At 34.9% G+C, this 26318-nt stretch overlaps 1 protein-coding gene across 1 annotated transcript in view; it reads right to left on the minus strand.

Moving 5' to 3' along the window:
- The window catches only part of CTXND1 (cortexin domain containing 1), a 100821-nt gene that overhangs the window by 58985 nt on the left and 15518 nt on the right, over window positions 1-26318 (minus strand). The window lies entirely within an intron of this gene.

The following is a 26318-nucleotide window of genomic DNA, read 5'->3' on the forward strand; positions in this document are numbered from 1 at the left end:
TTTGAAGAGTTTTCAGAAATAGTAATACATTATTATTAATTGTAGTGCACTGATATGAGAGAGGCAGAAGGAAATGGAGAGCCATCTTCAACCATTGGAAGTCCAAGAAAAAAAGTCTTAAATCTATTAAAATACTTGCCATTTACTTAACATCTCCATACCCAGGCAACTCTCTGAAATCAAGACACAAAGCAACTGCCAATTTATATCAGGAGAGAGAGTTTCTTTATCAAGAATACCTTATACCAATAAAATCTTAAGTCCAGTAAAAAAAAAAAAGTTATGGGAAGGTTTAAAAAAGATCTTTAGCAATATGCTTTTCTTGGAAAATAACCTGAATTCAGAAAGATCTAAATAGATTGAAAATGAAAAGTCAGTTTATAATTTACCATGCTGCTTCCAAATCATAAAAAGTGGGAATGACAATAATGATTCTGGACAAACTGGAAATTACTGAAAGGATGAGGAAGGACATAATATTATACTAAAAGATTCCATACCAAATAAGTGTCTGATTTAAATATGTATATACCTCATCACTTTGCAGCAAAATCACAGATTCATAGAAGAAAATCTTATATCCCTCTAAGAAGAAGTAGCTTTAAAAACTCTCTTCAAAATAAGGAACAGACTCATAGCCATAAAACTAAAAATACCATCTTTCCCTCAATGGAAAAAAGATATTAACAATTTATGAAGGAGGCACAAATTGCTTAAAATAGCATAAAAATGTTCAAACTCTTGAGTAAAGACATAAACACAACCTGAAGATAACTACCTTATAATCACTAAAATGACCTTCCAAACTTCTTGCCTCCACTCCTCATACACAGAGCCACTGTTGAATGGAGTGGGAGGAGCTAAGTTCTCTAATATTTTGTTGGTTGGACCACATATGATGAAAATATTTTATGAAGCAATATAGCAATACAGAGTCATAAAACTGATCAAATCCATCAACACAGTGATTCCATTGCTAGAATTCTACTCCTAAGACATCATAAAAGCATTTATCTCTTTGTAAAACATTCTATTTGTAATAGCAAAAAATTAAAAATAACCCACATGTCCAATAAAGAAAAAATAGCTAAATAAATAATGCAATATGAGAGATTCAACATAGCATAGTGGATACAGAACTGGCCTTGAAGCCAGAATACTTGGATTCAAATACTACCTCTGATACATAGTTATACCACTCTAGGCATGTTACTTAACTCTGAGTGCTCTTGCATAGTTCTCTAATACTATAAGTTAAAAAAAAAAAGCCTTGAGGGCTGGGACTAGCTTATACCTTTCTTTAATATCTCTAGTAATTAGAATAGGGCTTGACATATAGTAGGTGCTTAATAAATACTAACAACCTATGTTAGTAGCAGGTATTTACTATATCCCTCCCCAAATCACAGCTCCAGTTACTATCCCTATTCTCTCTCTCTCTCTCTCTCTCTCTCTCTCTCTCTCTCTCTCTCTCTCTCTCTCTCTCTCTCTCTCTCTCTCTCTCTCTCTCTCTCTATATATATATATATATATATATATAATAAAACCTCCTTTTGCCTTGTATCTCACAAGGAATTATGGAAAAACAAATAGTAGTAAAGAATGAAATCAACAGAACTAGATGTGTACCTATTTCAACTATAGTATTTTAAAAAAGAAGAAAAGAAAGAAAAGGGGGAATAAAATAAGTTCCCAAAGTGCCAAACTTTGGTCAGGCCCCCAAAAGAAACAGAAAAGAACATTTTTTTAATTGTAAATTCCTGTGACACTGCCTTCTTGGAGACTTTGGGTTTGAAAATAAGATTATGCCATGCTTACTTGATTGTTTTGGTTGATTTTAAATTTATAAAAAGTCTACCTAGGGATTCTTAGTTTGAGGATTATGAACTTGAAAAAAAAGATTTTGATAACTATTTCCATATAATTAGCTTCTTTTACAATCTTAAGTATTTTAGTGTATATATTTAACATGTTTCTGAAGAGACCATAGTCTTCAACAGATTATCTAAGGACACACTAAAGGTTAAGGACCCCTGGTAGAAGCAGTGCAGGAGGAGGAAATGGATAGAGGACTAGATTTGGACATGGATTGAAGTTCCATTTCTGATTTTTATTAGCTATGGAACCCTAGACCTGTGTGCTTCAGGACCTTCCCCAAGCCTTCTTTACTAAGTTCTACATTGCATCTGCCTTGTTGAGGGGAGTTCTCCTACCTAGAATTCCCTTTGGAAAAAAAAAGGATTGACAGAATCTGGTGATTGATAACACAGTGACTAGCACTGCTGTAGGAATTAATTTGTCAGCATTTTGGGTGACATGTAAATGGCACAGCTTGAAGGAGCTCTGAAGCTAACCTTCTTATTGCTACATCAAATTGCAATTTCCCAACCTTATCACTTGGATTAATTTACTATAGAGTCCATTTTAAAATCATTTTATTCAAATTTAGAACCTTCCTTCTTGGGGTCAGAAGAACTAGCTTCAGGCCCATGTTCTCCTACTTATTAGCTGTGTAAACTTGGGCAAAAAAATGGAATCATCCCTGGGCCTCAGTTTCCTAATCTATAAAATAAAATAAGGAAGTTAGACTACATGATTTTTAAGGTTTCTAAGAATTATAGTAATCAATGGTTTCATGACCATGATGATTAGCAATGATTCTTTGTTTCCTGTGTATATTCACTTGTATAATATACTCCAGTCCTTTATGAGAGTGAACCTGATGATCATCTGAAGTCTTCTGACTTCATGGAAAGTTAGGATCCTTTGGGGAAGAAGATTTAACTTTCTTATAAGCAGATTTGGATGAAATTTGAATGATTATATCCTCATTCATTATTGCTCTAATAATTCATAGGTTTGATTTGTAAATTTCTCTTATAATTGCTCAATTTCTTTAGTGTTTAAGTCTGTCTCCCTATGATTCTTCTATAAAGGAAGTCATTCCTTTCTTAGTATGGCATGGTAGTAATCAAATAAGTCTGAACCCCTCCTACCACTAGCTCCAGTTCTCATTCCTGATCCAATCTGCTTTGATTTTTCTCCCTTTCAGCTCTAATCTTGATAGTTTTATCAGTTGATATGCAAGATAATATTGATATTTTCATTAGAAAAATACTTCCAGGTCAAATCTTCCACATATTTTTGTGAAATCATTTCATTCATGTCTGATTTCACGTGACCCCATTTGGGATTTTCTTGGCAAAGATCCTTGTCATCTCCTTCTCCAACTCATTTTTACAGATTAGGAAACTGAGGCAAACAGGATTAAATGACTTGCCCAGCATCACACAACTAGAAAGTATCTAAAACTGGATTTGAACCCAGGAAGAAGAGTCTTACTGAAGCCCAGCACTCTACCCACTGTACTTAGCTGCTTTTCTCTCTGTTTTTCTATTTCTCCGTATCTGTCTGTCTCTGTCTCTTTGTTTTCTCTCTTCTCTCTCTCACTCTCACTTCTCTCTCTCTGTCTGTCTCTTTCCGGTCTCTGTCTCTGCTTGTCTGTCTGTCTCATTCTGAATCTGTCTATTTCTCTTCTCTCCATAGAGCTACCCTTTTCATTTAGTTAATTACCATGTTGCTTAATGTTTCTTTTGCCTCCAAGTTCATTTTTCCCTCAATCAATAAACATTTATTAAGCACCTATTGTATTCCAGGCACTATGCTAAGCCTCAAATTGGCTAATAAAGTATAATTTATCTTTACTTTTCTTGTCAATGCAGTTTCTAAGCTGTCAGTAAGAGCCAGAGGTTATTTTTTCTGACCCTATCAAATGCCTCAAGAATCTATTGTGCTAATACTATAAGGTGAAAAGAAACTTCTTTTCTAACTGAAATAGTTCCCCATACACCTTTAACAGGCTACCACTGTTCTGGATGTGGCCATCCAAGTACTCAGTACTCTTTTTCTTCCATAAAATATTTCCCCTAATTTATTTAAAAAAGAATTTAACTCCAAGGCTATTGCAAAATAATCCCTTCAAACTATATTAAATATACAAATCTAGGCTGGAACTAGTTTAATTCAGTCTAGTGATTCAAGCTTGGGCATTAAAATGTCATGAAGGATGTGTGGATCATAAAATGTAATAAAATTTTTTACTAATAATAAGAAAAAAATTAAAATATAACTTTCACTGTTAAAAAAGATACATAAAGTCCTATTCCCCTTCAACTCTACAGGCACATATCTGGTACTCAGCTACAATTTCCAATGCATTTTCCCCTAGGACTGGGCTTCTTATGTCTTATGTAGCCAAGAAGTCAAATAGTCCCTGCCTCCCAAAGGATCAGTCTAGATCACCTGCCATGGGAGCCTCAAGCATTACAACAAGTCACCGGGTCTGTATCCCAAAGAAAAGGGGAAAAGTCAAAGAGGGGTTGGGATGAAAAGAAATGAAGTGAGAGAGGCTCTTGCAAGCTGTATGGAATAACAAACAGACACTATTCTCAGAGCCTGACATGCTTCTCACACAAAAATAAACATACTTTCTAATACATAGTGTCACAGCCTGTGTCAGCTTCCCCTTCATGCCTCCCAATTCCCTATAATAGGACAGAAAATAAACTTGATACTAGATAGAAGCCCCAAGGAGGATATTGCAATAGAGAAAATACCAGTTGACATGCAAAATGGCACAAAGAGCCCATTCCTTCAGAAGCCAAAAGGGTTGGGCAGAGATTAGGGAGCTTTGAAGAATGAATAAGGACTCATCACCATTTAAAGGTATGAGGACTCTATAGGAGGGAATTTATAAGAGAGAGCAGTTTTGGAAAATGAAATTTTAGGTTTCATCTACCAGTATGTAGGGTTAACACCTAAATATCTGAGAAAGGTCACTAGCCAGAAGATACCTGTAAAAGACAGAATATTTTTGATGTCAGTATACAATGGAAAACAAAGAAGCAGATGTTGCAGGGATCCTTCAAAGAACCCCAACATGAGAAGAGCTTCTTCCAGGCACTGTTCTAGGCAGTAGGGATAGAGACAAAAATGAAACAACACCTGACTTCAAGGGACTTACATCTTATAAATAAAATAGTATGTGCCAAACATAAAGAAAATATATGCAAGGTAATTATTTTGATGGGGGTGAGATGCCAGAAGCTAGAGGTGACTAGGAAAGGATCAATGTGATACTTGAGAAGAATAATCATTTTGGTTTCTTTGGGACTTGTATATCACAGAATTATGGAATCCCAGAATCAAAGAGCTGGAAGGGACATATATATATAATGTACATATATATATATATGTGTGTGTGTGTGTATGTACATATATATGTTATTATTATCACTCTAGCTATGTTATGGACATAAAGTGCTTAAATAAATTATAGAATTATGATTTATTCCCTGCTCTATCCCATCTATCAGTGATTTAAAATATTGATCATAGACTCCCTTGGTAAGTACCATATTTCTAAGGATAATTAAAAAGTGGAAGACAACTAGAATCTAGAATTAAATTGTTGTAATTGAATTTAGATAGAATATAATCCATTTGAAGAAGAAGAAACTGAGTTCTAGAGAGAGTAAATGGTTTATCTAAACAATGCAGTTTGTGTCATTGCTCAGTTGTTTTCAATTAGGTCTGATTCTGTGACTCCATTTGAGATTTTCTTGGCAGAGATACTGTAATGGTTTGCCATTTCCTTCTCCAGCTCATTTTACAGATGAGGGATCGGTGGCAAATAGGATTTACATGATTTGCTCATAACCACATAGCTAGTAAGTGTCTGAGATTAGATTTGAACTCAGGAAGATGTCTTCCTCACTCCTTGCCCAGCACTCTATCCACTACATTATCTAGCTGTCCTAAATAGTTAAGAGTTATAGTGAAAATTAAAATTCACAAACCCAGAATTTCAATAGTGTTATTTTCATTACAACACATTGGTTCAATAATCATAATTATTAATGATAATAAGACATACAACATTAATGACTAATTATTAAGGTTAAAAAGCTTCCTGAATGTGCCTATCATAACTAGGAAAATGAGAGTAATTATTCTTTATTTTAAAAATGAACAGATTATTTGTTAAGCTCCTAGAAGTCATATACAAATATTTTGTTAGCTAAAAAGCAGATTATGTTAAGTGACTAGTTAAGGGCTGATTGCACATTCAAGTAGTGTGGTGATGTGACAATAATGTAAATCTGTTTCACATGAATGTTCTTCAGTAAATAAGGCTTAGCTAATTATTTTCCCGGATCCTTTGTAGAATAACAACAGTTTTTCCATATATAGGACCAAGAGAAATTTGCTTCAATTGACTATTTTGTGACCCTCCAGAAATGAAAAGTCAGCTCACTCCAGTGGTATAGAGTGTCAACTCCATGTGAGCAGGGACTACGTCATGTACTATGTATTTTTATGTCCAATCATATCTTGAAGAATACACGAACTCAATAAATATTTGTTGAATGAATGGAATAGTAATGCACTGGGTGAAGTTTGTTGCAGTGAATAGAGAATCCTGGGTCTGGAGTCAGGAAGACCTTGAGTTCAAATCTGGCCTCAGACATTTACTAGCTGTGTGACACTGGGCAAGTCACTTAACTTTCTTTGTCTCGGTTTCCTCATCTGTAAAATGAGCTGGAGAAGGAAATGGCAAACCACTTCATTTTCTTTGCCAATAAAATATGAAAATGGGGTCACAAAGAGTCAGACATGGTTTTTATTTTTATCTTTCATCTTTAAAATTAATTAATTAATTTTAAATACACATTGCTTTGTGAATCATATTAGGAGAGAAAAATCAGAACAAGAGGGAAAAATAATGGGAAAGAGATTAAAAAAAACAGAAAAAAGAAGTAAACATAGCATGTGTTGATTTAAATTTATTTTCCATAGTTTTTTTTTTTTTTTTTTTTTTCTGGATGCAGGTGCCATTTTCTATCTTAAGTTTATTGGAATTGCCTTGGATCACTGAACCACTGAGAAGAACCAAGTCTTTCATAGTTGATCATTCTTTCTGTTATTGTATACAATGTATTCCTGGTTCTGCTTGTTTTGTTCAGCATCAGTTCATGTAAATCTTGTTACGACTTTTAAAAATTAGCTTGTTCACTATTTTTTATAGAATAATAATATTCCATTACCTTCATATATCACGTTATCCAGCTATTTCTCTATTTTCAATTCTTTGCTACTACAAAAAGAGCTGCTACAAACATCTTTGCACATGGGTCCCTTTCCCTCCTTTATGATTTCCTTGGGATACAGACCCAGTAGTGGCACTACTGGGTCAAAGTTTTATAGACCCTGTGTGTGTGTTATAGAGCACATTTCCAAATTGCTCTCCAGAATGGTTTCACAACTCCACTAACAATGCATTAGTGTCCCAGTTTTTCCACATCCCCTTCAATATTTATCATTGTCTTTTCCTATCATCTTAGTCAATTTGAGAGATAAGAAGAGTCAGACATGATTAAATGATGAGCAACAAATGATTAAAATAGCCACAATATGTCATCCCCCAATTCATTGACTTATAAAAGAGACTTTCACCATAATTAAGGTCACCTGGTATAGTAGAATGAACATTGGTCTTGGAATAAGAAGAGCAGAGGCATGAATTTATGGGCAAGTTATTTAATGTCTAAATACTTGTTTCCTCATCTGGTATTTGAGGCTAACAATACTCACACTACCTACTTCTCAGGATTGTCACGAGGAAAACCCTCCGTAAACTCTAAAATGATTGCTGAATTGAAATATCATTAATCATACAAAGCATAACCTCTGTCATAAAGTTAAGCAAGTCGGAAAAATACGTCAAAGATGTCAAAATACAAGGACAGACTGATTTCATGTCTATAACCAAATAGCTTCCTTGCCCTTCCATTCTCATTGAATACATAAGGGAAAATGAAGGCAAAAATCTTTAGCTAAGGAATGGACTCTCCTGTTCCAGTACCGATAGTGAAGAAATAAAAAAAAATAGTATTTTTTCTCTACCAGACAAGTATCTCCTTTTCCTGGCTACCAAAGAAAGAGCTTTTGATGTGATTTTTAATAAAATCATGCCAGATTTAAGCTTATTTCTTTGCTTCTCCTTTCAAATTGCCCATCACAAACATCTTAGCTATGGGAAGGATAAAAACAAAACCAAAAACATTAGTCTTCTCCCTCAAAGAGTACACACTCTATTGGTGAGGAAAGAATATGAACATTGATAAATAAGTACAAAAATGTAAAGGAAATACAAAATAATTTCATAGAACTGCACACTCCCACCTGGTGAAATCTTGGAGTTACATGCTGGCTTCTCACAGAATAGCTCTATTACTAAGACACATTACTAAGTGTCTTTCTGATTTGTGGTTGGCTATAAATTGCATGAATCCTAGTCCTTCATAGTTTCTGGTTAGGTGCTTTGAGATTATTGGACTCATGGCCTTAAACCATGACTCTAAGGTCATATGTCATGAACACATGTGGGTCAGGAAATTTTCCTAGTTTACACGTATCATGCCCTATGAAAATTTCTTTGGGCTTAAGTCAATAATGAAAGTTTTCAGAACCTGAGAAAAAGTAGGTCACTTTCAGCAATAAATTGGTTTTCCTCCTTAGTGTTCCCAGAGGTAAAAATCAGTGTTTTCCTCCAATCATCTTCTAAACTAGTTAGCTCAGTTTTAGTGAATCATTTTGGCAACCATGAATTCTTTTGTTTTGTTCCAGTCCCCTAATTCCATAGGGTCACATGGGACTTCATAGGTCCTCAAGAATGTTATTATCTGACATACTTTCCAAATTTTATAAGGGGCAATGATGTCAAGAAACAGTATCATTAAGAACAACTAGGATATGCTAGAACCAGCTTTAATAGCTGTGGAGGCTTTATTGTCAAACTTTCAGTGATATCATTTATATTATGGCAAATACTACAATATAGGGTTTTAATTTATTTAATTTTTATTTCTAGACTTAATAAAATAATAGAGAAAGAACTATTGTGGAAAATAATGAAAGCTGAATTTTAAAAGTGTGTCATGAGTATATTGTTTTTGGAGAGCCAAATTTTTTTGGCTTTATTCTTTTTCTCTTTATTTTTCAGTTTTAGATTTTTTCCTCATTCAACAAGTAAACAATGTGGTATAAGTAAAGTCAACATTACATAAGAAACAAAAAGCATAGATTTTAAAATTTATAAGTCCTTTCTTGACTTTTCATTCTCAATTCAACAGTTTGTTTTTTAAGTGACCTTCAATAACTTATCTCCCTTCTCTAGGCACCAGTTTCCTCATATTTTAGAGAAGGGGGTTGGATCAGATATTTCTAAGGTCTATCTAGCTAATTAGGATAGTCTGAAAAAGCTAGCTTCTTCTCCCCACTCCTAAAAAACCATAAACAAACGAACAAACAAATAAACAGATAAACAAACAAACAAATAAATAGATGAATGAATGAATGATTGAAAAAATAAATAAATAAAACAAAAACAACCCCAGCAAACAAAAATAAAAACCTTCAATAGCATTAAAAATTTAGTATTTGGCTTTTTAAAATATATACTATTAGAGAGTTATAGCTGTGATCCTTAGATTACAACTTATAATGGTCATATAGATGCATATAAAATCAGTTGTAAAATGTTTACCCTTAGGTGAATAATATTATAGCACAGAGGTATTATTGGATAAAGGAGTATGCACAGTTTTAGAATTCTTTGGGCATAATTCCAGATTCTACTTTAAAATGGTTATATCATTTCACAGTTCCATAAACAATATATTCAAATATTGTCATTTTCCCCTTCTAACATTTTAGCCAATCGGATAGTGTGAGATGATATTTCAAATTTGTTTTTAATTTGCATTTATCTAATCAATAATGATTTCAAATATTTTTCATATGATGATGTATGGTTCTAGTTTCTTCATCAATAAACTTTCTGTTCACATCCTTTGACAATTTATCAACTGGGGAATGACTCAAGTTCTTATTGGAGAGTCAATTATTAAACAATTATCAGCCTATGCCTGTGAACACTCAATTTGTGGGTCTGCAGTTTTCTATGAACTGACTTACACAAAAATGAGAATTTAGAGATTATGTAGGCCAATTTCCTCATTTTACAGCTGGGGAAACAATCCTGGAGAAATCATAACCCTCTGATGGTTATATATCTGTTTAATGCTCTGTAGATCCTAGATCTCTTGATTCCTGATGCACTGTTCTTTCTACTCTATCATTCTGCCTAGTTCAACTTCAAAGCACAAAATCCCCAAAGTCATGCCATCATTTGGGAAAAACTAAATTCTGAGTTTCCCAGTTTATGCTTTTAGAGTACTCTTTTTAAATCAATTTCTACTGGCTGTAGTCATTGTAATAAATTATAGAATCATGGAATGCCAGATCTGGATGGATCCTTAAAAACAATTCATCAACTAATGCAAAGTGAAGTGAGCAAAACCAAGAGAACCTTGTATACAGTAACAACAATATTATATGATGATCAACTGTTAATGACCTAACTATTCTCAATAATACAATGACCCAAGACATTTCTGAAGGACTCTAGAGAGAATCCCAAGAACTTAGAGAGAACTGAGGGAGCCTAAATGCAGTTGGTATTTTTAAACTTCATTTTTCTCGTAGTTTTTTGTTTTTTGGTTTGTGTAATTTTTTTTCTGAGGCAATTGGGGTTAAGTAACTTGCCCAGGATCACATGGTTAGAAAATGTTAAATGTCTGAGGTCATATTTGAATTCAGGTCCTCCTGACTTCAGGGCTTGTGCTCTATCCACTGTGTCATCTAGCTGCTCCTTGGTTTGTGTATTCTTTCATAACACAGCTAATATGGAAATATATTTGTCATGACTACATATATATAATTCATATCAAGTTGCTTGTCTTTGCAAGGCAGGGAAGGAGAGTGTGGAGAGAAATTGAAATTCAAGTTTTAAGACATGAATGTTAAAATTGTTTTTACATATAATTGGAAAAATAAATTAAAAACTAAATTAAAAAACAAAATTCATCATGTTTGGTCCTTTAATCTTAGAGGTAGTAAGGTATTATAGTGGTTGCAATGCTATGCTTAGAGTCAAGTAGCTCTGAGTTCAAATTCAGTCTCAAGTGTTTATTACCAGTGTGATCCTTGGGAAATTATTTAACTTTTGTCTGCCTCAGTTTTCTTAACTGTAAAATGGTGATAATAACTGCATCTTCCTTGAACAGTTGTTGCAAAGATCAAATGAGATATTTGTAAAGAATTTACCTTGGCATGACAAATTAATTATTACTATGTGACTTGTCCAACTAAAGTCACACAATGAGTTAACAGAAGAGCTAGAACCAGAATCTAGATGGGTTCATTGCTTTTCTCACTAAAGTTGTTTATTTCACAGGATGGACAATTAGTGCAGTTGTCTTTGACCATTTTTAATGGTCAGAATAAAGAAGAGAAGGCCTGTCACTGTCCTTGGGCTTCCATTTAGTAGTATAGAAGAAGAGCCTTAAAAAAAAAAAAGCAAATCAAAACAAAACATAATAACTGGACATGCTGAATTCTGTCTGTTTTCACTGAGAGTGCTGAGGGAGCAGAAAGCCTGAGATGATAAATGATTTACTGTAGTGTATCTGATGAGATTCAGCAAGCCGATACAAGATATTTGGTGACCAAGAGAGGAGAGATTTGAGCCCTGAAAGCTCATCTTTTTCTCCTGATAGTCTTGCTTAACTAAATCTCTACGTGATTAAGAGGAGACTTTAGCGTTCTTGCTGTGTGGGATGTTTTTTTCTATGTCCCACTCTGTCTAATCAGTTGACTTTGTAGATTAACCTCAGCTATTTTTTAAACCTACTCTTTACTACTTACAGAGATATTCTTTCTTAATCTGGGTCTGAAATAAAGCAACATAAAAACATAGATTTAAAGTGGGATGAAACCTTAGATGTCATTGAGTTCAACACTCTCATTTTATTTAATTTTAACTTAAAGGAGGCAATTGGGCATCTCAGTGGGTAGAACACTGGGTCTGGAGTCAGGAAGACCTGAATTCAAATGTGGATTTAGATGCTTAGACACCTGGGCAAGTAATTTAACCTCTATTTGCCTTAGTCTACTTGAGGAGGAAGTGGCAAAGAAAATGTCATGGATTGTATGGTCCACTGGGTCATGAAGCATTGGATGAGACTGAACAACAAACTTACTTAAATTAATATGTATTTTTCCCCAATGATCAAACATTGCTTTTCCCCCTTCCTATTACCTTCATGGAAAACAAAACAAAACAAAATTCTCATAATAAATTTGCAAGGTGAAATAATAGAAATTTCCACATGGGCCATATCAAAAAATGTGTGTCAGTAGGTATATTTAACCCATTGCCTCTACCTCAGGAGGAGGATAGCCCAATTTCCTCATTTTATAAACAAGGAAACTAAAGCACCAAGAACTTAGGTGATGATAATATCTGAGGCAGAATTCGAACTATTTTCTCTTGACCCCGAGTCCTGTAGACTCCATCACATTGTGCTGCCTCTTACACATGATTTGTTTTACCATTTGCAAAGCTCTAAGTAGTAGATTCTGTACAACTAGCCACTACTGTGTTTGTGGGCAAAACTTAGTCTACAGCATCATAAAGTCATAGATTCAGAGCTGGAAAGGACCTCTGAAGATAATCCAAACATGTTATTTTACAGATGAAGGGACCAAGCCCAAGGAGGTTAAATGACTTGCTGAATATCACTTAGGAAATAGCCTGAGGTAGGAGCTAAACTTGAGTCCTCTAATTCAAAACTCCAATAATTTTTTCACTGGATTACATTGGTCTCCCCTACCCCCACCATTCAAGAAGCATCAATTACTTCCCTATTATAGGCCAGGTACCATTTTCATTACTGGGTATACAAAGACAAAAAATGGTATTATTTTATTCTTTTGTATGCTATAAGAGATTGTCCAAATATTGTGTTATCATTATTGGCAAAAGCAAGCAAGTAGAGGATATATTCATTCAAACACAAATGGGTTCCAAAGCCAAATTGAATTTTTCCTTAGCTTCTGTTCCTACCCCCTCTTTTTTTTGTGTGTGGTTGAGATCAGTCATTCTTAACCTCTTGGAAGCTGTTATACCCTATTATCCTCACTACTAGAAATAATCAATAATTACCTGTAGATTATATAGCCCTGAGGTACAGAAAGGCTTTTTTTTTTCTAGGAACATCTTTTATTAAAAGTTTGGAAATATGGTCACCAAATCTCAGAACATAGAAATGATGATAGAAAAAGTAATAATGGAGGACAACTGACAATTTTATCATAGGAAATCTCATTATAATATGAAAGCAAGCAAGTTAACTTTGGTCTTTATTAGCTTGAGGATGCAAGCTCTTCCTCCTATTTCCCCACCTGCCTCCAGCCAGTATGAAATGGGCAGGTCTCTTTAGCTTTATTTTCCAGATAAAAATAATATTGATCAATTTTCAGAAGTAATGATCACTTACATTTATAACACTTTACAATTTGAAATAGCATTTTTATTATATTATCTCATTTGTTCCAATATTGCAAGCATGATTATTTCAATTTTACCAGAAACTGGATCTCCAAGAAATTATGACTTGCCCCAAACTGCACAGCTAATGAGGGGCTGGCTCAGGAGTCTAGATTCCAAACCTCTCTTGGTCCAGTGATCCTAGAGTCTTTCTACCCTAACCACAGCTTTAAGGAAATGGGTGAAATGGTCAATTTCTTTTTTCTACTGTGAGTAAGGGTTGGGGTAAGAAGAAATCTCATGCCCTACCCGAGTGGGAGGAAATATGATATGTAGCAGGAAAGATACTGTCCTAGAAGTAACAAGGCTTGCTGGGTCCAAGTTCTGGTCCATCTACCTACTATCCTGTGTGATCTTTGACTTTATTTATGTACACCTCAATTTCTTAATCCACTAAAATGAGAAACTTAGATTAGTTGATCTTTCAGGTTTCTTCTAACTTTAAATCCTGGGTTTCATGATTTCTGCTATAGTGATGGAGTAATATTTGGAATCTCATCACTGCAGTTTTATGATATAAAAATACTTAAGAATAAACACAAACTGACAAAAACAAAGAAATCAGTCAAGCTCTAAGACACCATGATTTTATAAATCATTGAAGGTCAGAATGGAAAAGACATTTAGAAATCATATAATTCTCCTCTGTCTCCCTCAATTTAACCTATGAAGAAACCAAGGCACAATGAAATTTTGACTTATGAAAAGACACAAAGCTAGATTCTGTATGTATTCTGTTACTTTCCCCCCACCTTTTCTCCTAAACAAGATCTTCCACTCAGTTATGCCCTAGAATAATCTCTTCTCTTTGGGAAGTATGCTGGACTTTGAGGGTTCAAATCTTCCTTCTACCAATTACTATTTGTATGAATGTCACTTTGGTCTCTTAGCCTCATTTTTTCTTATTTGTAAAAATGGGAAAATGGACTAGATGATTTTTGAGATCTCATCAGCACTAATCCTATGCTCTGTCTTATAGCCAAAACCTGCTCTCAGTTTTCTGCTTTTTGAAATAGCTCTAATCCTCTAAAACATCAGAATAGAAATGACTGACGAGGATTTAACAAATTAACTCTTCCAGAGACATTTTCATTTTAAACAGAGGACCAAACCTTAACCTAAGAAGCAAAGATTTTAACATAATGGAACTTCAGGTTTCCATGACAGACTTAAAGAGGTGAAAAGAAGAAGGCCTTCCTAAGGCTCCTCATAGTGCCCCACATGGAAAGCCTTCTATTTGGCTTAGTTATAACGCTCATTTTTCTCCAAATTGCTCAGGCTAACAAAAAAAAAATCATGGAAGAAAATGATGTGGATTTCTCTGGGAGTAATTAATCTTTCTTTAATTAACAACCCTTCATATTGATGCTGTAATTGTCTGAGATTCAAGACTAATTTGCATCTCATAAGAGCTTCTTCTTATTGATAAGAAAATATACCAAGCAGTCTGACCTTTATCTATTGGGATTGAGAGAACGGGTCTAAATCATCCTGTAAGAAAATCAAAGAACCAATGCTCATTTTAGCTGAATTCCAAATTTACTGCTAATTTTACAAGCTCCCAGAAGGGATGGAAAATATAATTCCCTTAGAAACTGAATGGCTCTACCATTAACTTACTATGTACATGACCTTGAGTAAATTGCCTAAGCTCTCTGGACCTGGTTCTTCCTCTGAAAAATAAGGGCTTTGGATTTATTTGTCTTGAAGGTTCTTTTCAGGTCATTCATCTCTGCCTTCTAGTAGAAGGAACTTCTCCTTCAAATATATGATAGAACCTTGTTTGGTCCTCTCCTTTGTCCTTGTCATATCCTGTTTTTCCTTACAGTTATTTCCTTGTTTTCATGTCTTTTATCCCATTGTATGTAGATTTATTGAACAAGGACCCTGTTTTATAGTATTTTTTTTTCTCCTAGCTATCAGCAACACTTTGCACATAGTAGGCAAGATATTTTTTCCCTAATGATTTCCCAATTCTTAACTTTAACAGTGTTTAGATAATTAAATATGAACTTTGACAAGAAGTATTCTAATAATATTTAATCTTCAAGTTGATATAGGGCCACATACTTTGGGCCTGAAAGAAATTAGGTGGGATCAAAATGTGGTCATAGACTCAGCCTGGGAAGAGACCTCAGGAATTATCTAATCCAATTCAACCTCATGTCCAAACAAGGAATCTCCAAATTATATTCTTTGCTGGACTATCTTTAAATGAAAGGAAACTCATCAAGCCATGATCAATCAATCAAACAAACAAAGAAAGAGCATTTATGTGACAAGAACTGTGTTAAGAATTGGGGATACAAAAAAGGCAAAAATAATCCCTGCCCTCGAGGAGTTTATATTCTACTGAGGAAGATAACATAAATAGCTAAGTACCTACAAGATGTATTCAGAGTGATGAGAGAATAATTTTATAAGGAAGCCTATTTCTTTGTTTGCTCCAGGCAAAAAACATTCTTCTTCATGTAAAGTCATCTGTTTCCTTGTCACTTCCAGTGACTGATTCTAGTTCTACCTTATGTAACAACACAGAACGTTTCTATTTGTCTTTCAGATGCATCTTGGTATAGTGGATCTGGTTTTGGACCTGGACTCAGAAAGGCCAGGGTTCAAATTCTGTTTTGGATATTTCTTAGCTGTGTGACCAAAAGCAAGCTCACTCTGAGCTTCCTTTTTTTTTTTTTTTTTTTCACTTGCATAAATAAACAACTCAACTAATTAATTGATTGATTGATTAATGGCAATCACTTGCTGTGCTTATCTCATAAGGTTACTGAGATTCTCAAATGAAATAATACATTAAAAACCCTTTGCAAATTTTAAAGCATTAAAGGAATTTTAGTTTTCATTCTTTTCCAACCTCATTGTTCTTTATTTGATTGAAGGTCATTATGTCTCTCTCTTAGTTTTTTCTTCTTCAGACTAAACATTCCTAGTTTTTTTTTCAATCATTTGTTCAATCATTTCAATCATGATGCATTTTGCTGGTCCCTTATAAATCTCACCATTTTCTTTTGGCCCTTCCCTAGTTTTGCAAGCTCCTAAAAATGAATTCATTTGGGGATAACTATAATATTCTACACATAAATGACCAGTACATAGTTATCACATTCCTGACTTGGATATTATATTTTTATTGGAGCAGACCTAGATGAGTGTGACATGGCAGAAAGTTACAAACTGTCAAAGCAAGGACATGAGGAGTTAAATTCCAGCTCTGCAATTAGCTTCCTGTGTTACCCTGGGTAATCCTCTCTAGAAGTCCATATTTTCCTTTAGTAAAAGATGGAACAAAATGGATCCTTTCTACTTCTATGATAAATCTATATCTATATGTTTAAATAGGTATATATATGAGTACATATAGATGTATGCATACACATACACACACACACACATATATATACACATGCAACTACACATACACATACACATACATGCAAGGTTTGCTGAAGCCAGGTTATACTGGTTCATGAGAGTTATTTATTAAATTTTCAGCATTAGCATCTATAGATCAGAAATTGGAAATATACTACAAATCAAGGTTTGATGTAGTGTTTTGTTGATTGTCTAGAGTTAAGAAGGGATGGAAAGTGTTGTTAATACAGATTAAACTTAAAAGTGTATCATGTATACTGCAACATATCTAACATATATAGGACTGCTTGCCATTTAGGGAAGGGGGTGGAAGGAAGGAGGGGAAAAATTGGAACAGAAGCGAGTGCAAGGGATAATGTTGTAAAAAAAAATTACCCTGGCATGAGTTCTATCAATATAAAGTTATTATAAAATAAAATTAAATTAAAAAAAAGTGTATCATATATACTTTTTTGGAAAGTCACTTTTTAAGCACTGAGCAGCACATTTACACATATTTATGCTTATATGTACATATATATATACACACACATAGGAATCAGATAAAAATGTTTATAGATATGTATGCATATATATGTCTGTTTAAATGTTTAAATGTTGTATTATATACCTAGTTATTCATGTATTATACCTTTCATTAGATGATAAATTCCCTAAGGCCAAGTATTGCTTTTCCTTAAAAAATGACTAGCTTTTAACATAATGCCTCGTATATACACATATACATGAATATATAACATATAGCATATGTATGTATATACTCATATGTTTCTATGTATTCTCTTCATATAGAAATTTAGAAGAAAATATATCTTAGTTAACAGAGGTTGTTGTGAGGATTAAGTGAAGTGATACATGTAAGGCATTTTGTGACCATCTCTATCAGCTACTACTTTTCGTTATTGTTACTGTGTAACTAGGATAATAGAGGGAGTAGACAGATCATAAAGAACTGGTAAAGAAAGAGCAGAGTGTTCATTAAGGCAAATGACTCCCACTAAAGCTTCATTAGGATGGGCTCATGCGTGCCAACTCCTTCTTGCATGACTGGGTACAATTCCACATGAAGTATTAATGTGATGGCTTATTTTCTGTTAATTGCAGCCAGTGGGGTCATTCATAGGAAGCTCATGTTAACTTAAGGTAAGAGGGTAGCACATTTGTGGGAAATAGGATTTATGCCCTAACTTAACCCAATGTACTCATGGAGACCAGCTGTAAAATCAACTTGAAAAATTTACACTCACAATCCAACCATAATGGGCTACAAATGTCCTCAGGCACCATTCTGAGGATGATGGCTAGCATCATTGATTTTCCATTTCAGAAGGATTTGATCCTAAATTGTGTTCATTTGCATAAGCTAATAGCAAACATAGCTGCATATTTTCTGCTGACAGTTCAACTAGTGATAACATTCATTCCTGGCAAGATGCACTCAGGAAAATGAAGTCCCCAATCTCTATCTTCAGCTCTGATCCCTCTCTTGTGCTCTAAGTCGCAAGTTACTATTTTCTGTCTGTTGGACATCTTAACTTTTAAACATGTTGAAACCCAGACTCATGACCCTGATCTCCTAAATCTGATTTATTCATGTCTATTCATGACAAAGGGGCAACTACATGGTGCAGTGCATAGAGCCCTAGACCTGGAGTCAGGAGCCTCAGTTTCCTCATCTATAAAATGAGTTGTAGAATGAAAATGCAAATCACACCAGCATCTTTTCCAAGCAAAACAAAACAAAACAAAAAACCAAACAATCACAAAAACTGAACAACAAAATTTATGATAAAGAGGAAAGAGCACTGCATTCAGAGTCAAAAGACATGGTTTTGGGTGCTATCACTTATTAATCATGTGAATTTATTAATCATGTTTGAGTTCTGAGCCTCGGTTTCCTCATCTGTAATGTAGGGATTTAGATGGGACTTGTTGAAATAGAGAATTCCTTGGTGAGGAAGTGACTTTATCAATATATATTGGCACCTTTTCTGTAATTTATAGTCTTGGAAAGCTGTCTAGAACAATTGTGTCACCCGGTGAAGGTCTATAAGCAGGTCTTCCCAGCTTTGAGGTCAGCTCTGTATTCAGTATGTCATACTTTCTCTTTTAGTTATAAAGTAGAATATAAATTAGATTCTACATAGTATCTACCACAAGATCTTTCTTGTCCTTAGAAATAATTTGTTGAATGAATATTATTCAGGCAAAGATAAACAATGGCAATATTGGATTTAATAATTTAAATATCAGATTTAAATAATTTAATATTGAATTTAAGTATCGTCACTTCTTTATCAAAGCTTACTTAGAAACCAGAACAGTAACTAGGGCAGGTTAATTAGGGCTTTGTTCTAGATTGCCAGAATTTAAAAGGTATTGATTGCACTTGTCCTCCTTGAACAGTCAAGGGAGGGGGGAACTGTCTTTAACACTTAGTCATCAAAAACAATTAATTTAAGTAGGAAACTATCAGATGGTAGCATTTCCTACCCTGCTTGCCATATCCTGGATGAGTTCTTCCCTGTCATAACTCAGTTCTGCTCTCCTTTCTCAGTGGGAGTTAGTCTCCCCATTCGTGGTCTCAAAGTGTCCCAGAAAATCATTCATAGGAACTGATGACCTGGGTTTTGTTTCTGCCCCTTGGGGAAGTATAGTAGGAGTTCTCCTTCCATAAGTCCATCTCTCTTGAGGTCCAATATCTCTGCCCCCTTCTTACCCCATCTGATGTGTTTTTAGTACCATTTGCCCCGGGCACATTTGATCTTGTATGTCTTGGTACCAGAATCAGTTGTTACATCTGAAATACTGTGGTGGAGCAGGAAGGAAGCCTATATATTTTTCCATAGCAGCAGTTCTTAAATTGGGTAAATGAATTTGAATGGGAAGAATAATTATAGTTTTGTTTTCATAAACAAATATAGCATTTCCTTCAGTTATAAGTGTAATAAAAATATTACTTCAAGAAAGATTCCATAGACTTCACTAATATTCAAAAGGGGTCCATGACAAAATAATTGGTCAACAATCCTTGATCTAGGGAATGTAGCCAAGGGGCCAAAGGGAAATCTTAAGAAAGGATCTTGGGCTTGTTTGCTTTCAGTCTACTTTCCCTATTATTGGAGTAGAATCAGAAAACAGGGAATCTCCTAGGCTAGCATTTAAGAAAATAGGTCTAGTCTTTTAGAAGTAGAGGTGCAGGGATAAGGTTTAGATTTGAAGATTTAGAGTCTTGAACTCTCTCTCTCTCTCTCTCTCTCTCTCTCTCCTCTCTCTCTCTCTCTCTCTCTCCCTCTCTCTCTCTTTCTGTGTGTGTGTGTGTGTGTGTGTGTGTTTACAGATATATCTATATAGTACTTTGTGATCTATTTTTCAGTCAGAGGACAAACAAGCATTTATTCAGTTCTTTCTATATGTTAGATTTGGATTCAATTGGACTGAAATCCTCTACCACTGTGCTAAAGGTAGATGTTACAACGAAAGGTAAAAACATTTTGGACAATTTATGGACATACTACAACATAGAGGCAGGTAGGAGGAACAATGGTCAGAGTAATGAACCTGAAGACAGGAAGACCTCAGATCAAGATACTCTCAAGTGCTTATAGCTTTGTTTACCTGGAAAAGTCACTTAACCTTTATCTGCTGTTTTTTCATCTGTAAAATGTAAATGATAATCATCACGCCTACTTCTCAGGGTTGTTCTGAAGATAAACTAATATTTGTAAAGCATGTTCCACTTTTTAAAGTGCTAATAAATGTGAGCTATTACGATTATTGCAATGAAAAGTACATTGGCTTTGGAGACAGAGGATCTGAGTGGAACTGTCACCAGAAAAGTATTGTTGGGGATAGTGAAAAGTGTTTGACAGCTACTTAATCCTTTCTTTTCCTTTATCCTGGCTGGTTAGGGACAAAGCTAAATCTTTCCAAAGTCTTTTCTATCACTTCTGAATGTACTAATTCACCCACTAATTTAACAATGTGATTTAGGGTAAGTCATAACCTCCCCAAATCTCATTTTCTCAGGAAGGAAGGAAGGAAGGAGAGAAGGAAGGAGGGAGAGGAGAAAGAGAAGGAAGGAGAGAAGGAAGAAGAAAGGAGGAGAGGAAGGAAGAAAGGAAGAGGGGAAGGAAGAAAAGAGGGAGAAAGGGAGACAAGGAGAGAGGGAGGGAGCAAAGAAGGAGGGAATGAAAGAAGGAAAGAAGAAAGGAAACAAGTATTTACTAAGCATCTACTACATACACTTTACAACATTATCTCATGTACTCCTCACAGTAATTGTGGAAAGTAGATGCTACTCCTATTCTCATTTTACAATTGAGAAAATGGAGGCAAATAGACTTTAAGTGACTTGCCCAAGATCACACAGCTACTAAGTATCTGAGGCTGCATCTGATCTCAGGTTTTCCAAACTCAGTAAATGGGATAGTTCTGTATTCTCTTCCAGCATAAAATCTATGATCCTTATCAAGTCTTCTGATTCTAAAACCAGTATAATGTGTGTGTGTGTGTGTGTGTGTGTGTGTGTGTGTGTGTAATTTTTACAATATCAATGATTAGCTTAAAGAGTAGCTTTTTCTAGGGCATGTTGCATTTCATTAGAAACCAAATTAGCAACATCATTTGCTCCCTAGCCTCCCAGGTTTTCCTCTTTCCTCTTTTCCCAGTGGCCTCTCCCTTTCCTAGGGAAGAATTCTTTTGCTATGTCCCCCTTTAAACTAAAAGAAATTTCAGTAACAGTGAGCCAACATGAGAATCTTTTTTTTTTTTTTTTTGGACTTGGGGAGCAGAGGGAGGCATGTGGGAGTGGTGTGTGCTTTCCTGAAACTCTTAAAATGCTCCCATTTATTGCCTCGGTTCAACTCATTGCTTGAAACTTACAGCTGCAGCCTGGTTTTTGGTAAGCACTCATAAAGGGAAACTCTCATCTTGCTTTTGGTAGTATCATTGAACATTAAGGCATTTGAATTGGTTCCCAATCACTGTCCCAAGTGAAATGTGTCCCCAGAGCAGTGCCCTTCTTGGAAGGGCTGATGTTATGAGAACATTTCTGACATTCAGTAAGGACAAGAGGTTTTTGATGTTGATATATTTCCCTGATTCATTTATTAGGCCTCTTCAAAATCCATCTGGTACATGGAGACTTTAGTTGCAGGATATAAAAATTGACTGTAGATATCACAATTTAATGAAAATAAATCCAGTGGTGTAAAACTAAAAATCCCCATTAAAGAGAGTATGAAAAAAAAAGTGATTCTAAATTATACCAAACCATCAAGGTTCATTACCCCAGTGGGCTTAGGGAAATTGGAGTGGGGAGGACTGGGTTCTTTCAATAATATTTTAGCAAATACAGAGTTATACTAGGTGCTAAAATGGATGGATACATTTGTAGACCTGATTCCTACCTTCTAGAATTTTACAATCTAATTGGGTACATGACCAAAATAAATGATTGTAAAACAAGTAAGTTAGTAGGTTATATGCCTAAATGCCAAAATAGTTGCTCTAGACAACAAGTACCATAGGAGTTCAGAGAAAGGAGGCAAGTGTTGTTCAGAATGAATAGGGAAGGTTCTCTAAGCAAAGGAGTTGGGATTTGAGCTGTTCCTTAAAAAACTAAGAGGTGGAAGGTTCAGAAGAAATAGCCTGAGCAAAGGAACAAAGTCATAATGTAAGTAAGCATGGAGGGTTTGGGATTAAACTAATTGGAGTAAAAGGTTTATACAGGATAGAAGTGGGAGACAAGATAAGAATTTGGAGACCCTCAAACTCCAGAATGAAGAACATATCTCTGATTTTGCAGGTGACTGGAAAACTCTGTGGAAAGTTTCCAAGTAGGATGAAATTAATGTTTTAGGAAGATTTGTCTGGCAGCATTTGCAGGATGATTGGAAGTGAGGGGAAGGAAGTTAGATAGTATGGAGGGCCTGGACTAGAATATGGGTATTGGATATGAAGAGGAAAGGGCTGATTTACAAGGTATTTCAAAAGAAAAATCAATAGGTCTTGTTGATTGGTAGATGTAAGGGGTGTTGGAAAGGGAGAATTAAAGATGAATGATCCCAAGGTTTCTAGCCTGGGCAACTAAGACAATTTTGGAATGAATGGTTAAAAAAGTGTAATTTGGAAAGGGAAACTATTGGAGGTGGATGATAGTTTCAGTCCCAGATAATGTTTTCTCATCTGTATAATGAAAGCTCTACTATCTGGGTTGTAGTGAGGAAATAATATTATTTTAAAAATAATATATTGTTGTTGTACAGGTTGGTTTAGGCTTCTGGACCTATGATTTCCTTTGGAAATTCGGGCATACAAATTACCATTAGTGCTACAGATAGGCAACTGAATTATTTTACTTCTCAATTAATTTATTAATAAATTAATAATGATTAGTAAATTATTTATACTGTGTACTTCGACTTTTTTTTTTTTACTACATTCTAAACTTTGTCATTTAATTGAAACTGCTCTCTTCAAAGATTACCAATGTTTTTTTAAAAGATATTTTATTTTTTTCCTTAATGATCTCTTAAATTATCATATCTAATTGTCTTTTTGTCAATCATCATTTGTCTTGAACTCCGCTTGATCATCTTCTTCTAGAAGCTCTCTGCTCACTGGTTTTCATAAACATTGTCAAATCTTGGTTATCGTTCTAGCCTTTCCCCTCTCCTTTAGTTCATCTTCATCCATGTTACACCTCCAAAAAGACCCCCAAGATTCTTTCCTGCACTGTCTTTTCTCTTCCCTCTATATTATCTCACTTGGTCATCTCAACAGTTTCCATGGGTTCAAAGATCACATCTATTCATATAATTTCCAGATTGATTTATTTAGCCATAGTCTCTCTCCTAAGATTTTCACATCTCTAGCTTCCGATCTCCATTATTGCTGAAGGCACCACTATCCTCCAGTTACACAGGTTTGAAATTTCAGCATCATCCTTGACCTTTTCCTCCCAGTTGTCCCATGTATCTGATCACTTGTTAAATCTTGTCATTTATAACTTTGTAACATTTCTAGATTTCCTTTCAATCACTACTTTACTCAGACCCTCATAGCCTCATGACTCTTAGACTATTACAATAGCCTTCTAATCAACCTCCCTCTCTCACATTTCTCCTTGCTACAACCGCTTCTCCATATGGCTGCGAAAATGATTTTCTCAAAGTATAGGTCTGACCATGACATTAATTAAACTCATTAAACTCCAATATCTCCCTGTTAGCATTAGGATTAAATATTAAGTCCTTTGTTTAGCATTTAAAGTTGTTCACAACCTGACTCCTTTCTACTTATACTTAATCTCCCTTTACTCTTATCTATGATCCAGTGATACCTACCTACTTTCTGTTCCTCCCTTCCATCTTCATGCTTTTATAATGGCTTTCCCTTATGCCTGAAATATTCTTCCTTTTTATCTCTCCCTCTTAACATCCATGGCTTCTGGCTTCCTTTAATGATCAACTCAGCTAAAAATGTAGCTTCCTAGTTACTTGAGTCTCCCCTTTTACCTTCCTTCTACTGTGTATGTACCTTGTATCTATCAACTTATTTATAGGTATTTCCACCATTAAAATATAAGCTATATTAGAATATAAGAGATTGTTTTATGGTTTCTGTTTTTTTCCATTTTCTGTATATCCAGTGCTTAAAACAATAAACTTTCATTGCCAATTGCGGGGTCTTTGTTTCTGTGTGGAACTGGAAATGATGCTTAGAATCTTTGATTATACTGAATCCTTTTTTTGCATAAAATTCTTCTCCCTTTCTCTTATAAAGCATGCAGCAAGCAAGTATTGAGAATCTTTGTGTGTAGTGGATTGAGCTCAGAATTGGGGGTAAAGTGAGGACTCTAGATCTAGTTCTGTATAAATGAATATGAATCATTGTGTCCTTTAAAATTTCAGGTTTAATTTATAGGTTGGAGTGTTTATAGCACTGGGTATTTAGACAATGATAAATAAATACTTATTAAGCACCTGATGTGAGCCAGGCATTGTCTTAAGTACAGAAGATACAAAAAGAATTAAAAGATAGTCCCTCCCTTTATAGACTTATTATAATCTAATGGAAAAGACAAGAAACAAACAAGCTACAGAAAGGATAAATAAGAAATAGCTAAAGGATAGAAGGCACTAGAGTTGAGAATGATTTTCTGTGGAAGATGAGATTTTAGTTGGGGGTTGGAGGAAGCCAGGGAAACCAATAGGTAGAAATGAGGAGCTAGAGTATTCCAAGCATGGAGGACAGCTACAAGAACTTAGAGATGGAGTCTCGTTTGTGGGACAATCAAGAGACAAGTATCTAGAAGAATATGTGGCAGGGAATAAGACTAAAAAGGTAGGATGGGACTAGGCTTGGCTAGGAAGGATTTTAAACTTCAAGCAGCAGAGAATTTTGTTTTGCCTGGAGGCAATAGGAAGCCACTAGAGTTTATTGAATAGAAGAAAGATGTGGTCAAACCTATGCTTTAGGAAAATCATTTTAGTGACTTAATGGAGGTTGAACTGGAGTGGAGAGAGACAGGCAGACTCACCAGTAGGCTCTCAAAATGGTCCAGGCATGAAGTGATGAAGGTCTGTACCAGAATGGCATTAGTGTCAATGGAGAAAAGGAAGAAGGAACAGGAAAAAGCAACACTGGAGATATGTTGCAAAAATGAGATCTACAGGCTTTGGCAACAGTTTGTATATGGGGGATGAAAGATAGGATGACTTGCAGATTGTGAAACTGATGAACTTGGAGAGTGGTGTCTTCTATAGTAATAGGGAAGATAGGAGAGGGGGAAGATTTAGTGAGAAAGATGAATTAAGTTTTAAATATGTTGAGTTTAAAATGTTTACTGGAATCTACTTTGAGATATCTGTAAGACAGCTGGAAATGTGAAATTGTTAGGGCAGGATAGGTAAATTTGAGAATCATCAGGTAGTTAAAATCATGGGAGATGATATGATCAAATGAAGTAGTATAGGAAGAGAGGAGAAGAGGGCCCAAGATAGACTCCTATGAATTATCTCTGAGATCTAAGATTCTACTGCTCTTTGATTCTTTGTGATATTATGATAGCAAGCTAAGGAGATATGATCATTGCCCAGAACTTAACATTGTCCATTTCACATAGATCTAAGTCCAAAGGTAAAAAAATAATACACGTCAAACCAAAATGCTGAGTTGCGAATGAATATGTTAAAAGCTAATAATAGCTAATATTTCTAAAGTACTAGCTATGTGCAAGGCACCAAAATAAAATAGGTGCTATTATTACCCCATTTTACAGATGAGGACTGAGACAAATAAGGTAAGTGACTTGTATAGGGTCACACAACCGGTAAGTATCTTAGGTTGGATTGAATTTAGGTCTTCCTGATTCCAGTCCCAGTACTCTATTGTACTTCTTAGATAGGTTACATAA

The sequence above is a fragment of the Antechinus flavipes genome, chromosome 2 (assembly GCF_016432865.1).
Source record: "Antechinus flavipes isolate AdamAnt ecotype Samford, QLD, Australia chromosome 2, AdamAnt_v2, whole genome shotgun sequence".
NCBI classification, from domain to species: domain Eukaryota; kingdom Metazoa; phylum Chordata; class Mammalia; order Dasyuromorphia; family Dasyuridae; genus Antechinus; species Antechinus flavipes.